The 20,448-nt window shown below is 41.4% G+C and overlaps 2 protein-coding genes and 1 non-coding gene across 3 annotated transcripts in view; 1 reads left to right on the top strand and 2 right to left on the bottom strand.

The window, feature by feature from the left end:
* The window catches only part of CENPP (centromere protein P), a 250,947-nt gene that overhangs the window by 35,574 nt on the left and 194,925 nt on the right, over positions 1–20,448 (bottom strand). The window lies entirely within an intron of this gene.
* Positions 4,249–20,448, top strand: part of ECM2 (extracellular matrix protein 2) — a 51,066-nt gene continuing 34,866 nt past the window's right edge. The window contains exon 1 of the mRNA XM_049770050.1: positions 4,249–4,291. The gene's annotated coding sequence lies outside the window, so the exon portion shown is untranslated. The remainder of the gene's footprint in view (positions 4,292–20,448) is intronic.
* LOC126005563 (U6 spliceosomal RNA) lies at positions 11,353–11,459 on the bottom strand. The gene has a single exon (XR_007494612.1). It is a non-coding gene; the product is annotated as a U6 spliceosomal RNA (small nuclear RNA).

Below are 20,448 nucleotides of genomic sequence, written 5' to 3'. Positions count from 1 at the left end.
AGTAAAGTACTAATATAATCACAGTGTTACATGATTTTACTCTTTATAAAAATTGTCTTGTTTTGTTTTTGATTTTGGGCCCCACCCATTAATGTTCAGGGGTTACTCCTGGTTATGTGTTCAGAAATCGCTCCTGGCTTGGGGGACCATATGGGACACTGGGGATCAAACCACAGTCCATCCTAGGTTAGCACATGCAAGGCAAACACCCTACCGCTTGAGCCACTACTCCAGCCCCGCTATCAGTATACTTTTGATTTAATAATTTCTGGCAACTCAACTTATTTTATAGATACTCCGAATATTTAGATGTTTATTAGTTCTTTTTAATTTTTTTCTTTTTTTCCCTAGCCAGTCAAATTGAGCAATGGGGGGGGTCTATATACCAACTTTTGTAATACTAACGTTAATAAGTTCTGATAAACCACTGCCATCAGACCAGCCTTTTTTTTTTCTTTTATTGTTTGTTTGTTTTTGGGTCACACCCGGCAGTGCTCAGGGGTTATTCCTGGCTCTATGCTCAGAAATCACACCAAGCAGGCTTGGGGAACCATATGGGATACCGGGATTCGAACCACCATTTTCTGCATGCAAGGCAAACACCTTACCTCCATGCTATCTCTCCGGCCCCAATCTCTTTTTTTTTATAAACACCATGATTACAAACATGATTGTAGTTTGGTTTCACTCATACAAAGAACACCCCCCTTACCAGTGCAACATTCCCACACCAATGCCCCCTATCTCCTCCTTCCCCACCCCCTGCCTGTATTTGAGACAGGCATTCTACTTCTCCTACTCATTAACATTGTCATGTTAATGTCTCATTCTCTATTGTCTTTGGATATTAGTACCATTGCTGTCCTTTATACCCCACAGATAAGTGAAATTATTCTATGTCCATCCCTCTCCCTCTCACTCATTTCATTCAGCTCAATAATCTCCATGTTCGTTCATATATAAGCAAGCTTCATTTTCCCCCTAATGGCTGCATAGTATTCCATTGTGTAGATGTACCACAGTTCCTTCAGACACTAATCTGTTGTCAAGCACTTGGGTTATTTCCAGATTCTGGCTATTGTAAATAATGCTGCAATGAACATAAGAGTCCAGAGGGCATTTTTATCCATTTATTTTTCAATAGGGGCTGTTCCCAGTAGTGGAAGGGGTAAGGAAATGCTGAGCTACTCCTTAACGTAAGTGTGAGGGTTTGGAGTTCAGGGCACTCGAGCAGCAAAGCTATTTGGGAGCTATAAGAGCCACTGTGACAGTTCTCAAGGGCCACCAGGGCTACATCTGATGGTTTTGGGGTGGGGGTATTAGGTGCCAAGGCTTGAGTCCAGGACCTCACACATGTGCTCTACATTATTATTATTATTATTATTATCTTTTTTGTTTGTTTGTTCTTGGGACACACCTGTAATACTCCTGGCTCTATGCTCAGGGAGGGTTTGAGGAAACCGTAAGGGATGCTGGAGATTGAACCCAGGTTGGCCACATGCAAGGCAATCCTTTTGTATTGCTTCAGCCCCTTGGTACTCTATTACTGGAGCTATTTCCATCCCTATTTTACATTTTTGATAGTAAATAGTATTGTCAGGGCTCCAGCTGTATTACAGGAGATAGTGCACTTGCTTTGCATGTGGCTGACTTAAATTCGATCCCCAGCATCCCATATGGTCCCCTAAATCCTCCCAGAAATGACCTCTGAGCACAAAGCTAAGAACAATCCCTGAACTCTGCCAACTGTGGCTCAAAGAAAAAAACCCACAAAAGCACTATCAGCATTTTAGGCTTTGTTATTTTAATATATGCATAATGTTGATTAATTACAAATATTTTTTTCTTTGTTGTTACAACTGAGCAAGATTAATACTTAGTGTTCTGAGGATGGAGATAATCCATCTTCATCAGACATCAAGTGATAAGAACTTTATCAGACATCAAGTAGGTATGAACAAGAGTTAAATTGGGAGTAAAAGCGTAAAAAAAATCAGAATATGTCCTGGATACATGAGTTTTGGGCTCATAGGCCCTGCTACTTTTGAGTGAGGTTTCCTTACAAATTCTACTACTGTTGGGTCTATATTTTCTAACCCCAAATACCTATAGAATTTATTGTACCTTCAGACTAAGGAATTTCTAAAAAACAAAAATATCATACAGAACATCACCAAATTTTTTTTTTTTTTTGGTTTTTGGGCCACACCTGGTGTTGCTCAGGGGTTACTCCTGGCTGTCTGCTCAGAAATAGCTCCTGGCAGGCACGGGGGGGGGACCATATGGACCAAACACAGCTGTGCTATCTCTCCGTCTAAAAGTTTCTTATCTTCGAAAAGTTAGCTAGGTCCAGAGAGGAGTACAGAGGTTAATGCACCTGCCTTATACACAGCTGATGGAGTTCAATCCCTGATACCATATATCAGGGGTCCTCAAACTTTTTAAACAGGGGGCCAGTTCACTGTCCTTCAGACTGTTGGAGGGCCAGATTATAGCAAAAACAAAAATTATGAACAAATTTCTATGCACACTGCATATATCTTATTTAGAAGTGAAGAAACAAAATGGGAATAAATACAATATGTGGCCTGTGGGCTGTAGTTTGAGGACCATTGCCATATATGGTCCTTTGAGCACCACCAGAAATAATTCCTGAGCACAGAATCTGGAGTAATCCCTAACCAACACTCAATATGGCCCCAGAACAACAAAAGTCTCCCCAAGCAAATAGAGGGCCAGATGGGGCTAGAGCAACAGTACAGCAGGAAAGACTCTTGCTTGCATGTGTCTGACCCAGTTCGATTATCACATCCCATAAGATCCCCCAAGCTCAGTAGGTGTGATTCAGGAGTAACGCCTGAACACAGGTAGGTATGTCAGCCCCCAAAGGGGCCAGAGAGTGCACAACAGGCTGGAGCACATGCTTTACATGTGGGAAGCCTAGAGTAGATCCACTGCACATGGTTCCTGAGCATCATGAGGAACAACCTCTGAACACTGGGAGCATCTCCAGGAGCATAGTGAGGTACGAGTCCTAACAACCCCTGCCCCCCAAAAAAGAAAACTTTTTGTTGTTTTTAGGGATTTGGGTGGCTTGTATGTTCAGTCCATCAACTTAATTTTATATTTCTTGGTAATTTAAAAATTTTGAGCATACAAAAATGAAGCTCTATCTGTCGCTATGGAGCGACTCCTGAGGAAAAGCATAAGCATCTTAAAGTGGAGAACCGGAGAGATAGCACGGAGGTAGGGCGTTTGCCTTGCATGCAGAAGGACAGTGGTTCAAATCCCAGCATCCCACATGGTCCCCCGAGCCTGCCAGGAGCGATCTGAGCGTAGAGCCAGAAGTAACCCCTGAGCACTGCTGGGTGTGACTCAAAAACAAAAACAAAAAACAAAAAACAAAACAAAACAAAAGAATCTTAAAGTGGGATTTACCTTATCTATGACAGGTACAAGCTGGGATGTTAATCATTGTTTCTATAGCAGAAATGGAAAAGATGATCTGACAAATGCAGTTGCAAAGAAGTTAGAAATAGTGGGCACTGATCCTCTGTAAGCAGTAATGTGGGTGAACCCAGACCACACATTTGCACAGGAAGAAACTGAAGCAAAACCAGACACCTGATCACCATAAAATAGTTAATGGAAGCTTCACAGGCCTTACATGCTGTGCTTACTTTCAGATGAAAAATTGCGAAACTCTACATAACAGACACGGCACAGCTTTTCGTATTGTTAACATTATTGAGTGGGAGACGGGGGTGGGGGGGTGGGGGGGCGAGGGGGGTGGTGAACAAAGGGAGGACGGAACCAATATGAGGCACCCCAATCATCCAGCTTAGCAAATGCAACTTTGCGGCCTGACAAAGCTCATATGAGAGCTCCCAGGTAGTAGGAACATTTACGTATTTTGCAAATAGTTTCTGAAACCGAAGGCTTCTTAGCTGACCTCCATTTTTTGCCCTTCCAATTCCGCCTTCTCTGACTACAGACTAATGCTTTTTCCCCCTTGCTGCTTCCCATGTTTCCTGGTACTTAGAAAAAAATATTTCTCTTGGTAAGAATTTCCCTCATTACTCCGTTGGCTGATATTTCACACGAAGAACTGAAAGGCACTTATTCCCCAGGGAAGCGGTTATTTTAGATTTCACTAAGCAGTCAGTTAACATTTTTCAACATTCTCTTCTGTTCTTTTTTTTTTTCTTTTAAAGAAAGTTCTGGTTTTGTTTCATTTTCAGCTGGAGACTTAAATGACACCAAGAAAAGTCTACTTAGTTTAGATTTCCAGGTAAAAATGTTTTCAATTTTAAGTTTCTACTAAAGCATGTGGAATGGTTTTAATATTTGGGTGTATTATGCTGCAAAAATGTTTAAAGTTTGAGGGTATTAGTTCTGATGAATAGAATTTAAGTTTAAGTTCGGATTGCTCTGCTTACTTGTTTTTTTCAGATGACTACTTCCCATGTATTTAAAACTGTGTGAAATTAAAATTCAATAATTAAATATTCAAATAGAATTAATTGTACACTCGACAGAAGTATAAATTGGTTTGAAAATTTGTTTTTTTCTCTACTTTAAGTTTGAAAAGGACATAAAATAATTGTTTCCTATTTTACAGTTAAAAGGGATAAAGACATCAGCTTTGCTTATAATTTTAAATTACTATTTTTAAATCTTCCTTAAGACACTTGGACTTTTAAATAGAGGAATTCGAATTTACGATTTGCAGATGGTATTGGGATGATGGAATAAACATAGTATATAACAGAAGGAATTATTAGATTAAAATAATACCTCTGATTTGATTTCACCCAAGGAACACATACAGAATACAAAGATATTATCAGAATAACTATTAAAGGCAATGTGAAATGCTGTGATTACTGAAAATAATAGAGGACTAAATAAATTATAAAATTAGCATGTTATTTCCTTAAAGTTATTTTGAAACTTCAATGAAACTATTAGTTTTCTTTCATGAAATTAAGATAGTTCTGTAAACTCAGTTCTATACATATCTTTTTAGATTTCTAGATTAGTAAAAAGAAACCAGTATAGGGTGGGGAAGAAAAACACTTAGGACAATGATCTAGGACAGAGGTTCCCAAATTTAGGTGGCCTTCAAGCCCTCTTTCAGAAAAGAGGTTACTTAGTTACCCCTGGAAATCTACAACTGGCAAATTAGAAGGCTCTGTGCAGCAGCCTTCACCCCTCTGTAGCTGAGCCTCCTCTGGGCCCCCTGGAGGGCAGTATTGTCCACTTGCAGAAACACAGAGCTAGATGAAGAAAGGAGTGAGTACAGATGTTGCCTGAAAAGTGAAGGAGCTGGAGTGATAGTACACTGGATAAGGCACTAGCCTTGCACATGGTTGACCCAGGTTTGATCACTAACAACCCTAATTGTGCCCCAAGTCCCTCCAAGAGTGATCCCTGAGCATAGAGCCACAGAGCCAGGAAGAAATCAAAAAAAAAAAAAAAAAAAAAGCCAAACCAAAACCAAAACCCCAGAAAAGTGAATGCTCCCATAGTTGGGATGGTGAGGTGTCCACTCAGAGTTTATCTCATAGCCTTGGGCCTGTCTCCTTAAGGTATGGCCACTATAGGATGGAGAGTCTGCATTTAGGAGCATGAGAGGGCACATGTATTTCTGAACATGTCTTATGCAACTATGGTATCTGTGACTTTAATGGCAAATTCTGCTTCCATCTTGTCTCATGGTTTTCCTTTCCATAAGCTTTTTCCTGCCACCAATGCCATTTATTTCTGACCTAAGAGTTTATGCTCTGAATTGACTTTTAGAATTTCAGCCACCAATCAGCAAATTCATTTATAACTTTCTTCCTTACATTTGGCCTGCTAACTTTTCAAAAATGGAACTGTACTATAATAAGTTGTTCTAATAGGATTTGGCTTTGATGAACTGAGGCAAAGGTTTTGAAATGATGGCAATTATCATTGTTCGTAGTAAGCAAAATTTTGCACTCTGAGCTTGGTTGCGGTAAAGACCTCACAGGGGCTGTCCCTTGTTGACTGACCTAAAATGAAGTGGGGGAAACATTGGAACATGATCCTCGTACAACCTGGTAATAGGAGGGAGAGTGGTGGGTAAAGCAGAACTCCCAAGATTCAAGAGGGAAAACTGAGTAGACTGCATACTTTGTTCTTTCTCACTGAAATCCTAGAAAGGATAGAAGATAGTTTACAGACAATTGTAAGAGAAAACAAGGAGATGATTCCTGGTAAGACAGAAACTATAATAAGCAAATAGAAACATACAGATGGTTCATAAAAGAAATACTCAGAAACTGATTTTAAAATAATTGTGGTTAATATTTTTTTGGGGGGGTGCTCAGGGGTTATTGCTGGCTCCACACTCAGAAATCACTCCTGGCAGGCTCGGGGGACCATATGGGATGCCGGGATTCGAACCAATGACCTTCTGCATGAAAGGCAAACGCCTTACCTCCATGCTATCTCTCTGGCCCTGTGATTAATATTTTTTTTAATGTGAAAGATGAAGCTGGAGAGAAGAACAATGGTAAAGCACTTGTCTTGTACTTGGGCCAACTACATTCAATCACTGGTATCATAGATGGTCCACTGTGCACCACCAGGAGTAATCCCTGAGAACAGAGCCAGGAATAAGCCCTGATCATGCTGAATATGGCCCAGCACCCCAATTTCTCCCAAAATAAATTTTTTGTTTTGATTTTTGAGCCACACCTGGCTGTTCTTAGGGCTTACTCCTGACTCCGCACTCAGGGATCACTCTGTGTGGCTTGAGAAACCACGAGAAAAAAAAGGAATAGAACTTGGGTTGATTGCATGTAAGGCAAGTGCCATACCTGCTATATACTATCCCTCCACTTTCCTTAATGTAAAAAATGTAAAAGATAGAGAATCACTAAATATGATAAAGGTCAATATGAGAAGAGGCTAATCATAGTTCTAAAAAGAAAGAGAAGAAAAAATGTATTATTTTAGGAGATAAGGAATAAGAAGTTTCTAAATATAACTATTATGTCATAGAATCAAATAACTATTAACCATAAATTGGATAAAAACAAGAAAAATACATTGTGTACAATGCAAAAAAAAACAAAACAGTTGAAAAAACAAAACAGTTTAAAACCAAAGTCAAAGAGAATACTGCTGTTAAAAGATTTCCAAGGTAGAAGTAATTTACATGGGCCCGGAGAGATAGCACACCGGTGTTTGCCTTGCAAGCAGCCAATCCAGGACCAAAGGTGGTTGGTTTGAATCCCAGTGTCCCATATGGTCCCCTGTGCCTGCCAGGAGCTATTTCTGAGCAGACAGCCAGGAGTGACTCCTGAGCACCGCTGGGTGTGGCCCAAAAACCAAAAAAACAAAACAAAACAAAAGAAGTGATTTACATGGACTCAATAGAAATGATGAAAATAAGATGTTGAATGGATATCAAGATGCTAGGATAAAATGTCATCCTAATGTTCCATATCTAGCAAATATACCCTTTTAGTATGCTATAAAATAAACATTTTCAGGGCCCGGAAAGATAGCACAGCGGTGTTTGCCTTGCAAGCAGCCGATCCAGAACCCAAGGTGGTTGGTTCAAATCCCGGTGTCCCATATGGTCCCCCGTGCCTGCCAGGAGCTATTTCTGAGCAGACAGCCAGGAGTAACCCCTGAGCACCGCTGGGTGTGGCCCAAAAACCAAAAATCAAAAACCAAAAAACCCCCAAAAAACAAAAAAACATTTTCAGATAAAACCCCCAAATTGGTCATCAGTTGTTTTGCACTAAAGGAACCGTTAAAAGGTATTCTGCATTCAGAAGGATATTCATCCTTTACAAATGGCCAGAGGTGCAGGAAGGAACAAAGATAAACAAAAAGGATAAATTAAACAACTGGTTCTCAACTAGAACAAAATGATTCCCTCTTTCCCCCAAGAATACATATGGTAGCATTGCATGACATTTCTGATAGATGGAATAAACGGAGGAGCATATCCTGGGTAGAGTTAGAAAATATATTTAAAGAAAAAGAAAATATACTTAAAACCACATAATCAAGTACTATGTAAAATATAAACTGAAGACAAGTATCAATTAAAGCAAAGACTGTCAGACTGCATTAAAAAAAATCCTATGATGCTAATCCAATGTATTTTAAAATATAGAACTACAGGGGGCTGGAGAGATAGTAAAGCAGGCAGAGTGCTTGCCTTGCATGTGCCCTATCTAGATATATTTTTTTTTTTTTTGGTTTTTGGTTTTTGGGCCACACCCGGCGGTGCTCAGGGGTTACTCCTGGCTATCTGCTCAGAAATAGCTCCTGGCAGGCACGGGGGACCATATGGGACACCGGGATTCGAACCAACCACCTTGGGTCCTGGATCAGCTGCTTTCAAGGCAAACGCCACTGTGCTATCTCTCTGTTATCTAGATTTAATCCCTGGAACCCTAGATTCTTTCCTGAATTTTACCAGGAGTAAACCCTGAGCACAACCAGGTATGGCCTCAAAACAAACCAAAACAAAAAGCTAAAAGTGAAATGATGAGGGGCCGGGCGGTGGCGCTGGAGGTAAGGTGCCTGCTTTGCCTGCGCTAGCCTAGGACGGACCGCGGTTCGATCCCCCGGCGTCCCATATGGTCCCCCAAGAAGCCAGGAGCAACTTCTGAGTGCATAGCCAGGAGTAACCCCTGAGCGTCACAGGGTGTGGCCCAAAAACCAAAAACCAAAAAAAAAAAAAAAAAAAAGTGAAATGATGAAAAATATAAGTCATGGGGCCGGCGAGGTGGCGCTAGAGGTAAAGTGTCTGCCTTGCAAGTGCTAGCCAAAGAAGGACCACGGTTCGATCCCCCTGTGTCCCATATGATCCCCCCAAGCCAGGGGTGATTTCTGAGCACTTAGCCAGGAGTAACCCCTGAGCATCAAATGGGTGTGGCTGGAAAAAAAAAGAAAAATATAAATCGGGTACCAGCCAAAAGAGAACAACTGCAAATAAAATAAAATAAAATAGGGGACTGGAGAGATAGCATGGAGGTAAGGCGTTTGCCTTGCATGCAGAAGGTCAGTGGTTCGAATCCTAGCATCCCATATGGTCCCATGAGCCTGCCAGGAGCTATTTCTGAGTGTAGAACTAAGAGTAACCCCTGAGCGCTACCAGGTGTGACCCCCTCAAAAAATAAAATAAAATAAAAGGAGCAACGACATTCTTGAAGATCTGAGAATCAATGTTTGTAATAGTATTGGAAAATGATATTCATGATCATATTGCTAAATAGCTTATGGACGGAAAATAAAATATACAGAACAGACTTATTCACATTGATGTATATATGTTCATTTATATAAGTATGCTCATTGATGTTCATATGTCCACAATTTATTACTAAATAGGAAAACAGATTTCAGAACAATAGGCACAAACAATTCTCTTTTTATTTAAATATATATGCCTTTATATGTTAAACGGGTCATGAAAGACACAACAAACTAGAAGCTGGAAACTCTAACTCACAGAATAAATCATATATACATATATATTGGTTTTTTGGGTCACACTCGGCAACACTCAGGGGTTCCTCCTGGCTCTATGCTCAGAAATCTCTCCTGGCAGGCTGCAGGATTTGAGCCACTGTCTTTCTGCATGCAAGGCAAATGCCCTACCTCCATGCTATCTCTCCGGCCCCAATAAATCATTTTTATTTTTTAAAAAAAGTACAACTGGAACAGTTAAGTTCGTCATTTTAGTTATCATCTAACTCTATTTTGGGGCCTGAGACTATTGGTCTGAAAAACCTAAAACATTTACTCTCTGGACTTTGAAATAAAAGTGTGCTTATTCTTGCACTAAACTATAAATGATGCTTAAACACTTGTCTTTTTTTTTTTTTTGGCCACACCCATTTGATGCTCAGGGGTTACTCCTGGCTAAGTGCTCAGAAATTGCCCCTGGCTTGGGGGGACCATATGAGACACTGGGGGATAGAACCGCGGTCCCCCCTTGGCTAGCACTTGCAAGGCAGACATCTTAACCTCTAGTGCCACCTCGCCAGCCCCAACACTTGTCTTTTTTACTTTATAACTAACACTCATGCATCACTTTAGAAATTCATTTATTTATTTATTTTTGGTTTTTGGGTTACACCTGGCAGCAGCGCTCAGGTGTTATTCCTGGCTTTATGCTCAGAAATCACTCCTGGGGACTAGAGATAGCACAGAGGTAAGGCATTTGCCTTAGATGCGGAAGGACGGTGGTTCGAATCCTGGCATCCCATATGGTCCCCCAAGCCTGCCAGGAACGATTTCTGAGCATAGAGCCAGGAGTAACCCCTGAGCACTACTGGTGTGACCCAAAAACAAAAACAAAAACAAAAAAAAAAAGAAGAAAGAAAAAAAAAAAAAGAAATCGCTCCTGGCAGGTTCGGGGGACCATATGGGACACCGGGATTCAAACCAACCACCTTTGGTCCTGGATCAGCTGCTTGCAAGGCAAATGCTGCTGTGCTATCTATCCGGGTCCACCAATCACCTCTTTAATCTTAAAACCTCTTTGGAATTAACATGTGACGATAATTTGTAACTTACTCTAAGGAAAAACTTCCTGTCAAGCAGTATGAACACGGAATATGAGATTAAGAATTTATTGTTAGTGGGGCCGGAGCAAAGTACAGTAGGTAGGGTGCTTGCCTTGCATATGGCTGACCTGGGTCCAATCTCTGGCATCCCATAGGGTTCCCTGAGCACTACCAGTATGATTTCTGAGTGCAGAGACAGGAATAACCCTTGAGTATTGCTGTGTTTGCCACCTCAATAACGAATTTGCTATTAATGGAAAAATAGGTGAGTTCAAAGACTCACACAAGGGGCTGGAGAGATAGCATGGAGGTAAAGCGTTTGCCTTTCATGCAGGCGGTCATCGGTTCGAATCCCGGCGTCCCATATGGTCCCCCGTGCCTGCCAGGAGCAATTTCTGAGCCTGGAGCCAGGAATAACCCCTGAGCACTGCCGGGTGTGACCCAAAAACCAAAAAAAAAAAAAAAAAAAAGACTCACACAAAATAGATTATATTCAGTAAAACATGATTATATATGATGCAGATTGTGAGAAAACAGCAACCACAGCATCTAAGCACAATAGAAACCATGAAAGTAGGGCTATAAATCTAGGAAGAGACATTTTGGATGATAGGAACCCCAGTTTTTAGTCTTAGGTATCATCTGGACAAGGATCAAAAGAATAGAATGTCAATGTCTTGGAGTTAGGAAAAATCCTGTGAAATGGATCTCAATAAATTCTCTTATAACTCCCTCTGGAAAAAATATCATTAATAATTCATTACATCTTTTCTGTTTTTTTTTTTTTTTAAATATGGAACGCTTCACGAATTTGCGTGTCATCCTTGCGCAGGGGCCATGCTAATCTTCTCTGTATCGTTCCAATTTTAGTATATGTGCTGCCGAAGCGAGCACCTGTTTGTTTGTTTTTGGTTTTTGGGCCACACCCGACGTTGCTCAGGGGTTACTCCTGGCTGTCTGCTCAGAAATAGCTCCCTGCAGGCCCGGAGGACCATATGGGACACCGGGATTCAAACCAACCACCTTTGGTCCTGGATTGGCTGCTTGCAAGGCAAACGCTGCTGTGCTATCTCTCTGGGCCCTCATTAGATCTTTTCTATAAGCAGCACATGATCGATCATCCTAACTAACTTTAGTAAAGTTAATTCTCCAAACAAGGGTTTTTCTTTCTTTCTATCTTTATTAATCATCTTGAGTTACAAAGATATTTATGATGACATTTCGGGCATATGATGCTCCCACATGAATTCCTTCACCAGTGACCATTATGCTATGCGAATTAAATGAGGTGGTTTTCTTTTTTAATCTGCACTACTGACATTTTCAGCTATGAGTTTTCTGTGCTGGGGGTTAACCTAGCAAAGCAAATTGGTAGGCTCTATAGCGTGGGAGCTTACACCAGTCTCAGCTCTCACCACCAAATGACCAACATTGTCAGTGCTCTACAGCAAAGATTTTCCTTTACTATCTTGCCTCCAAGTCAATTGAGAAGCACCACACTGAACTATGGGTTGGCAAGCTTACATTTTGCGTGGATATTTCAAATTCAGATTTCTATCTGCCCTGAAATATTATTCTTTTAAACTTAAAAACATCCTACAAAATTAGGTTAAAGGCTGGAAAAACAAGTAGCAAGCCCAATTTGACATCTGGTCCTTATTTCCTGACCCCTGATCTAAACTACTATTGACCCAGAGGCAAGTCCCCGAGGTTCCTCACAACATGATTCACCTCTGCCCAAGGACAGTCTGTAGATTGCACAATACAATGCTCGTTTCTCAGACCGGCTGGGGCTATGGATTTTATTAGGTGACTTAGATGTCTGATTTCAAACAGGGTGGCTTTGAAACACTTTGAACACTAAGGTGCCAGCACAATAGAGTGTGGGGAATTAAAAGAAATCAGGTGGTGTTAGTCCTTCAAATCTGTTCTTATCAAACTTCTGTGACTATTACATATTACTTGATATATGAATCTAAATATTAGAATAATACTGTCCACTAAAACAAACAATAACCAAGTTTGATTGCCCCCTTTTGGGGGGGCACATCTTACAATGCTCAGGGGTTACTCCTGGCTCTAGGCTAAGGGGTCGTTCCTGGCAATGCTTAGGGGACCCTATGGGATGCTGGGTATCAAACTGAGGTTAGTTGCATGCAAGGCAATCATCCTCCCTGCTAGGGAGGCTCTGGCCCCTAATTTTGATGGCCTTTGTGACAAAACTGTAAATCCATTCAGAATATTAATTAGAACTTAAAACATCAAGTTCCCATCCAATTACACAAACATTTCCATTGATAACAATTTTCTTTCATTTGTCATAGCAATACTTTAGTTTTCAGAGAAGCAGCTTTGTGTATCTTTTTTTAGGGCTGATTCAAAAGATTCAGAAGGCTGGAGATTTTGCTTTGCATGCAGGAGGCCTGCGTTCGATCTTCAGCACTGTGTTCTTGAGTACTCCTGTGTTCACCTGTCCACTCCCCAAATAGGCATCAGGGATTATTCTTGGTGGTGCTGTGGGGACCACATTTGGTGCTTGAGACTGATCTGGGTTAGTTATGTGCAAGGCAAGTACTATCTCTCTGGATCTGATACCAAAACATTTAATATATGGATGAGACCTTCCTTTCTAATCAAGATGCCTTTTATTTCTTTGCTATACTGGCTAGACTATTCTGAGCCACAAGGTTCTCTGGCCTTCAGCATAAGCAGAAGTTAACAGGAGGTCAAGGAGAGATTCAGGTGGCATTTATTGGAGTCTTCTGCCCAAGTAGAGGAAAACACAACTTGACTGGCTCCCAGAACAAAGGCTAAGAAGGCTTTAAAGGGACAGTGTTAGGAAAGGAGTGACAGCTAATTACCTAGGAGCAGTGGGTGGGTAGGTGGAGAACAGAATGTGCTTTTTCAGTATAGCAGGTAGGGCACCTGCCTTGTACATGGCCAACCCAGGTTTGATTGTGCACCCATGTATTTCCCTGAGTCCTGCCAAGAAAAGCCCTGAGAACCACTTAGGAGTGTCCCAAACTCATTAAAAAATATAACAACAGGGGCCGGGAAGGTGGCGCTAGAGGTAAGGTGTCTGCCTTGCAAGCACTAGCGTAGGACTGCGGTTTGATCCCCCGGCATCCCATATGGTGCCCCCAAGCCAGGGGCGATTTCTGAGCGCATAGCCAGGAGTAACCCCTGAGTGTCAAACTCAGGGTGTGGCCCAAAAACCAAAATATATATATATATATGAAAACAACATATTTTTTATTTGGGGGGGTGCACACCCAGCAGCGCTGGGTTACTCAGTTACTCCTGGCTCTATGCTCAGAAATCGCTCCTGGCAGGCTTGGGGAACCATATGGCATGCTGGGATTTGAACCATCGACCTTCTGCATGCAAGGCGAACGCCTTTCTTCCATGCTATCTCTCCGGTCCCAACAACATGCTTTTTCATGCATCACATGTCTTGAATAGCATGCTACATTCCACCCCTGAATGATCAAGAATGGCTGTGGATCTTGTCAAATCATTTTTCTGTATCTATCAATATCTACTACCAGGGCATATTACAGAGACTGATTTTCCTTTTCTTTTAAAATTTATTTGTTTAGGGTCTGGAGAGATAGCACAGCGGCATTTGCCTTGCAAGCAGCTGATCCAGGACCCAAGGTGGTTGGTTCGAATCCCGGTGTCCCATATGGTCCCCCGTGCCTGCCAGGAGCTATTTCTGAACAGACAGCCAGGAGTAACCCCTGAGCACCACCAGGTGTGGCCCCAAAACCAAAACCAAAAACAAACAAAAAAAATTTTGTTTAGTTGGGTTTCAGTCATAAAAGGCACACTCTCCTTCACCTCACCAGTGCAATCTTCCCCAACTACAAGCATGTTTGTAACTATGATACTTCAATAAGGGTATTATTAAAAATGATTTATTATTTTTATTTAAATAGCATGGTTACAATGTTGTTCATAATACAGCTAGATTTTCTTTTTTATACTGTTACAAAGTTGTTCATGATTGAGTTGTTATACAATGTCCATCAGTGCACATTTCCCACTTCCAATGTCCAATTTCCCTCCTGTCCCCTCCCTTTGCCTGCCTCTGGGGAAGACATTCTCTCTCTGTCTCTGTCTCTCTCACTGTGGGGTAATTATGCATATTACTTTCTCTTTTAAGCACTCTTCTAAGTTCTTGTCCAGAGTGATCATTTCCAACCAGTATTGTCACAGTAGTCCATTTTCTGCCCTAATTGCACTCCCCTGCCATTTGTGGCACGCTTCCCATTATGTCTGGTCCTTCTCGCCCTCATCCCTATTATAAGATGGGTTTTCTAATTTAAACAAATGCTTCAATATATTTTTGGTCATGATTTTTTATTTGTTTGTTTTTGGGTCATACCCAGCAGCACTCAGGGGTTACTCCTGGCTCTATGCTCAGAAATCACTCAGGAACAATATGGGATTTGAACCACTGTCCTTCTGCATGCAAGGCAAACACCCTACCTCCATACTATCTCTCCAGCCTCATGATTTATTATTTTTTATATACCATTGGGAGTGAGGGAGTTATCTGTGAAAACATTCTATTTTTTAAAAGCCAGTCAAATTGAGCAGTGGGGGGGGTGAGTTATATACCAACTTTTGTGATACTAATAAAAACATTCTTTTTTTTTTGGTTTTTGGGTCACACTCGGCAGCACTCAGGGGTTACTCCTGGGGCTCTGTGCTCAGAAATAGCTCCCAACAGGCTCAGGGACCATATGGGATGCCGGGATTCGAACTGTCCTTCTGCATGCAAGGCAAATGCCTTTCCTTTATGCTACCCCTCCGGCCCCCAAAACATTCTATTTTTAAAGAGGCACACTAGTCTTTATTTTTCTTGCATTTGTCTCCTTTTGTTGTCAGGGCAATGTTGATAGAAAGAATAAATGGGGGGCCCGGAGAGATAGCACAGCGGCATTTGCCTTGCAAGCAGCCGATCCAGGACCAAAGGTGATTGGTTCGAATTCCAGTGTCCCATATGGTCCTCCGTGCCTGCCAGGAGCTATTTCTGAACAGACAGCCAGGAGTAACCCCTGAGCACCGCCAGGTGTGACCCCCCCCCAAAAAAAAAAAAAAAAAAAAAGAAAGAAAGAATGGAAGGGGCAGGAGAAATTAGCATGGAGGTAGGGCATTTGCCGTAAGTTGCTGGATTTATTGACAAAAAGGTTCATTGTATCCTTTTCTGACCATTTTTAATATCTGTAGACTTATGCAATTGGTTAAAGATCACGGCATGATTTTAACTGGTTAATTTTTTGAAGGAAACAAACTTGTTTTCATCGGTATTCAGGTTTTCTATTTCATTGATTTTCATCGTTAAATCCATTGCTTCCTTCCTTTTAACCATTTGGGATTGGTTTATCCTTATTTTCCTAGTATTTTTAAGCTGGAAGTCTGAGGTCACTAATAAGTTTAAGTGTTAAGTGCTATTCTATTCCAAGCAATGTATGTGTTAATGACAAATTTTGATATATTATCAAAGTATTTTCTAAATTTCCATTGTGAATTTTTTTTACTTTGACCCCATGTTATTTTTTCTAAATATTTGGGTATTTTCTCAATATCCTATTATTATCATTTAATTCCACTGTGAAGTGTGTTGGAAATTTTTTTTGGCCACACCTACCACTCAAGGGCTACTTTTTTTTTTTTTTTCCCTTTTTGGGCTACACTTGGTGAGGCAAGGCAAACGCCCTACTGCTTGCACCACTGCTTCAGGGCTACTCTTAGCTTGGTGCTTGGTAGTTGTTCCATTTCCCCTGTGGTGTTCATATTCTAGCTGTCTAAATCATCTCCCCGATCCTGTGCTATGGATCTTTAACAATGCATCTAATGTTGCTTGATGACACTGAATATATCCTGCATTTGCAATTGTGTCTTGTACCTTTAAACATGGTGAGAAAGTACCACTTCCCCATCTACTCCTTAGTCTGCCTGTCTGTCTCTTGGTTTTTGGGTCACACCTAAAGGCATTCAGGGGTTATTTCTGGCTCTGTGTTCAGAAATTGCCCCTAACAGGCTCAGGGGACCATATGGGATGCTGGGATTCGAACCACCATCCCTCCTGGGTCAGCAGCATGCAAGGTAAAGGCCCTACCGCTGTGCTATCTCTCTGGCCCCTCCTTAGTCTCTTATATGCCTGGCCTCTCCCACAATGGTATTTGTTGTACTGATGAACCTACAAGACATTATCATCATTCAGAGTTCACAGTTTATATTAGTTAACTCTTTTTTTGGGCCACACCCAGTGATGCTCAGGGGTTAGTTCCGACTAAACTCTCAGAAATAAATGCTCAGAAATCGCTCCTAGCTTGGGGGACCATATGGACAGTGGGGGATCGAACCGTGGTCTGTCCTAGGATAGCACATGCTCTACCACTTTCGCCACCACTCTGGTCCCTACATTAACTCTTGATATACATATTTTATGGACTTGCACATATAACGACATATGACTATCATAGTATCAGTTTTGTTGCCCTAAAATTTCCTTATTCCACTCCAGAGTCTTTTCTGGAAACCATGTAATTAGAATCATATAGTATAGAACGTTTTCAGTTCGGCTTCTACCACTTACTAATGTCACCTTATAAACTGAAAGCTCATTTTTTTTTTTTTTTTGGTTTTTGGGCCACATCCGGCGGTGCTCAGGGGTATCTGCTCTGAAATAGCTCCTGGCAGGCACGGGGGACCATATGGGACACCGGGATTCGAACCAACCACCTTTGGTGCTGGACCAGCTGCTTGCAAGGCAAATGCCGCTGTGCTATCTCTCCGGGCCCGAAAGCTCATTTTTTTTAAATCCCTAAATAGTATTCCCTTTCCTGGATTACCAACTTTATCTTCTTATTTACCTATTGAAAGATATCTTATTTGCTTTTGCTTGTTGGCAGTGAGAAAGAAACCTACATTAACTTCTATGTGTAGATTGTCGTGTGTAAATGCTGAGAAAACCAGTCCTTCCTCTTATCATTTGATAACTCAAGTAATTAGATTTGACACCTCAAGTAATTAGATGTGTGGTGACTTCCTCACACCAAACAATTGTTGGTAGACAACCCTAAATGTCCTACAATTTGACTCAATTTGGACATTATCTACATGGAGATAGTGTGTTTTCTTTTTTTTTTTTTTAAATTTTTTTGGTTTTTGGGCCACACCCATTGTGCTCAGGGGTTACTCCTGGCTGTCTGCTCAGAAATAGCTCCTGGCAGGCATGGGGGACCATATGGGACACCGGGATTCGAACCAACCACCTTTGGTCCTGGATGGGCTACTTGCAAGGCAAACGCCACTGTGCTATCTCTCCAGGCCCGATAGTGTGTTTTCTTTTTTTTTTTTTTTGGTTTTTTGGGCCACAACCTTTGACGCTCAGAGGTTACTTCTGGCTATACGCTCAGAAGTCGCTCCTAGTCGCTCCTGGCTTGGGGGACCATATGGGACGCCGGGGGATCGAACCGCAGTCCATCCAAGGCTAGCGCAGGTAAGGCAGGCACCTTACCTCCAGCGCCACCGCCCGGCCCCGATAGTGTGTTTTCTATTGATTAAAAATTTTTTTTTTTTTTTGGTTTTTTTTGGGCCACAGCCTGTGACGCTCAGGGGTTACTCCTGGCTATGCGCTCAGAAGTTGCTCCTGGCTTCTTGGGGGACCATATGGGACGCCGGGGGATCGAACCGCGGTCCGTCCTAGGCTAGCGCAGGCAAGGCAGGCACCTTACCTCCAGCGCCACCGCCCGGCCCTATTGATTAAAATTTTATTCCTGGGAGTCTACTCTTCGATCCTGCCCCACTGCAGAGTACTAAATTTCAAACAGCAGTTGGTCCTCAGCTTACTTACAATTCCTGTCTAGTTTGTCTACAAATCATAGATTCTACATTTGATTAATTTGCTAGAACAGCTCACAAATAACATTTATTGACATTTAACAGAAAATTAAAAGATTTAACAAATTATACAGATGAGTAGACAGATGAAGAAATACATACTGTAAGAAGCCTGAGAGAGTCCAAAGATCAAAAACCCTGAGGAATTGTCGGTGTGTGTATGTACTGTATGTCACTCTTCTAGTATATGCATAATCTGCCAAACTGGAAGATCCCCAAATCACATACTATTGGGGTATTAAGGAAGGTGAATCATGTTTGAGGATTAATTCCATTCCTTATCCTTATTCCTTATCCTTATTCTATTCCTCTATCTTCTCTGGAGAATGGGAGATTGAGCTGAAAATTCCTAATTTATTTTTTATTTTTTTGTTTTTGGGCCACACCCATTTGACGCTCAGGGGTTACTCCTCGCTATGCGCTCAGAAATCGCCCCTGGCTTGGGGGGACCACATGGGACACCGGGGGATCGAACTGCGGTCCGTCCTACGCTAGTGCTTGCAAGGCAGACACCTTACCTCTAGCGCCACCTTCCTGGCCCCTTTAATTCTTTTTTTTTTTTTTTTTGAAAATTCCTAATTTCTAACCATGACTTAGGGTTTTTATAGTATGACTAGGCCGCATTGAGGAGCTTCCCCAGAATCATTTCATTTGAGTGAAAGATACTCCTAGTGCTCATAGCAGTTTGAGACTAAGTCAAATACCAAATATCAGCTATTTGCAATCCTTGATGCAAAATGGTCTGTCTACTCAACAAAGTCTGTTCTTATTGACCCAGCTACAACCAGTCTGAGTTTCCACTGAGAAAAATCATAGTATGTGACTTTAATTGACCATCCCACTAACATTTGGGTGGATGGTTCTGTGGCCTGAAGACAGATGCTTGTTTTAGTTAAGAGTTTTCTAATCATATGCCATTGGGATTTCCTACCACTTGCCTGCAGGTTTTGCAGCAGACCTGTAAGATTACTTTATTTAATACTGAAAGGTTGCATCAAATGATCCGAGGGTCTCCTGCCTATTCTGTGAGTCCTAAAAAAGATGGCAGAGTTGATAAACTACTTTATAGTAGATTTTGTAGCTTCCTGTTGGGCCGTTGGTCCTTCAAAGTTACCTCTTTGCAGTTTTGAGTTCTAATCTCTACATAAAATCTCACCTTGAACTGTCCATTTCTTTTTATCACCAGTCAGCTTGATATTTCCTAAAATAACACTTTTGTTTGGCTCCTTCAGAGGTGATCAGAATTAGGCTTTAAGGAATGAGATTTGATTCAGGATTCCTGGAGATTCTTCTCTATACACTTGAACTGAGTGGAGAGGGTTCTACCTCTCAGAGTGCACTGACAGGAAAAAAAAAAACCTACACAATAGCAGCAAATGAGAAGCTGCCAGAACTGGGGCAGGACACTAGGCACTCAGCTTAGTAAACAACAGAGATTACTTTCCTTGTCAGCACTACCTGTGGGCCAGAAAGCATATCAGATAAAACCCTTCAACCAGTCTTGAGTTTACTGCGTGGAGGATCTCTACCTGTCCCAACTACCTGCCTTTACAGGGCCAAAACAAGTCTGCATTACCAGAACACATGACCACATGTGGTCCTTAGTGTTTGATGTCTTAAGGATTTCATATCTCAAATACATTTTTCAGCATTATCAAGTGCAATCCCTAATCCATCTTACTATAAATTACCTTCATCTATATTCTCTCTAAATAACTGATGCCAATTATTTCATATGATACAATCATGTCTCCTCACCCTGACAAAGAAAATGATTAATTTAGAACATTACTGAACAACACAGAGATGTTATTAATATATCAATAAAAGCTGTGTAGTGGGTTATTCATAGAATAACCTGGGGGACCAGGGAAGAGTTATCTCCTGAGTAACCTCTAAAAACAGTGTGCTGAGAGTTGACAAATCAGAGGTGAGCTGGAAGTGGGGAACAGGTGTCCCACTTTCTACC

This window comes from Suncus etruscus, chromosome 3 (genome assembly GCF_024139225.1).
Source record: "Suncus etruscus isolate mSunEtr1 chromosome 3, mSunEtr1.pri.cur, whole genome shotgun sequence".
Taxonomy (NCBI): Eukaryota; Metazoa; Chordata; class Mammalia; order Eulipotyphla; family Soricidae; genus Suncus; species Suncus etruscus.
This window is presented reverse-complemented; position numbering and strand designations above follow the sequence as displayed.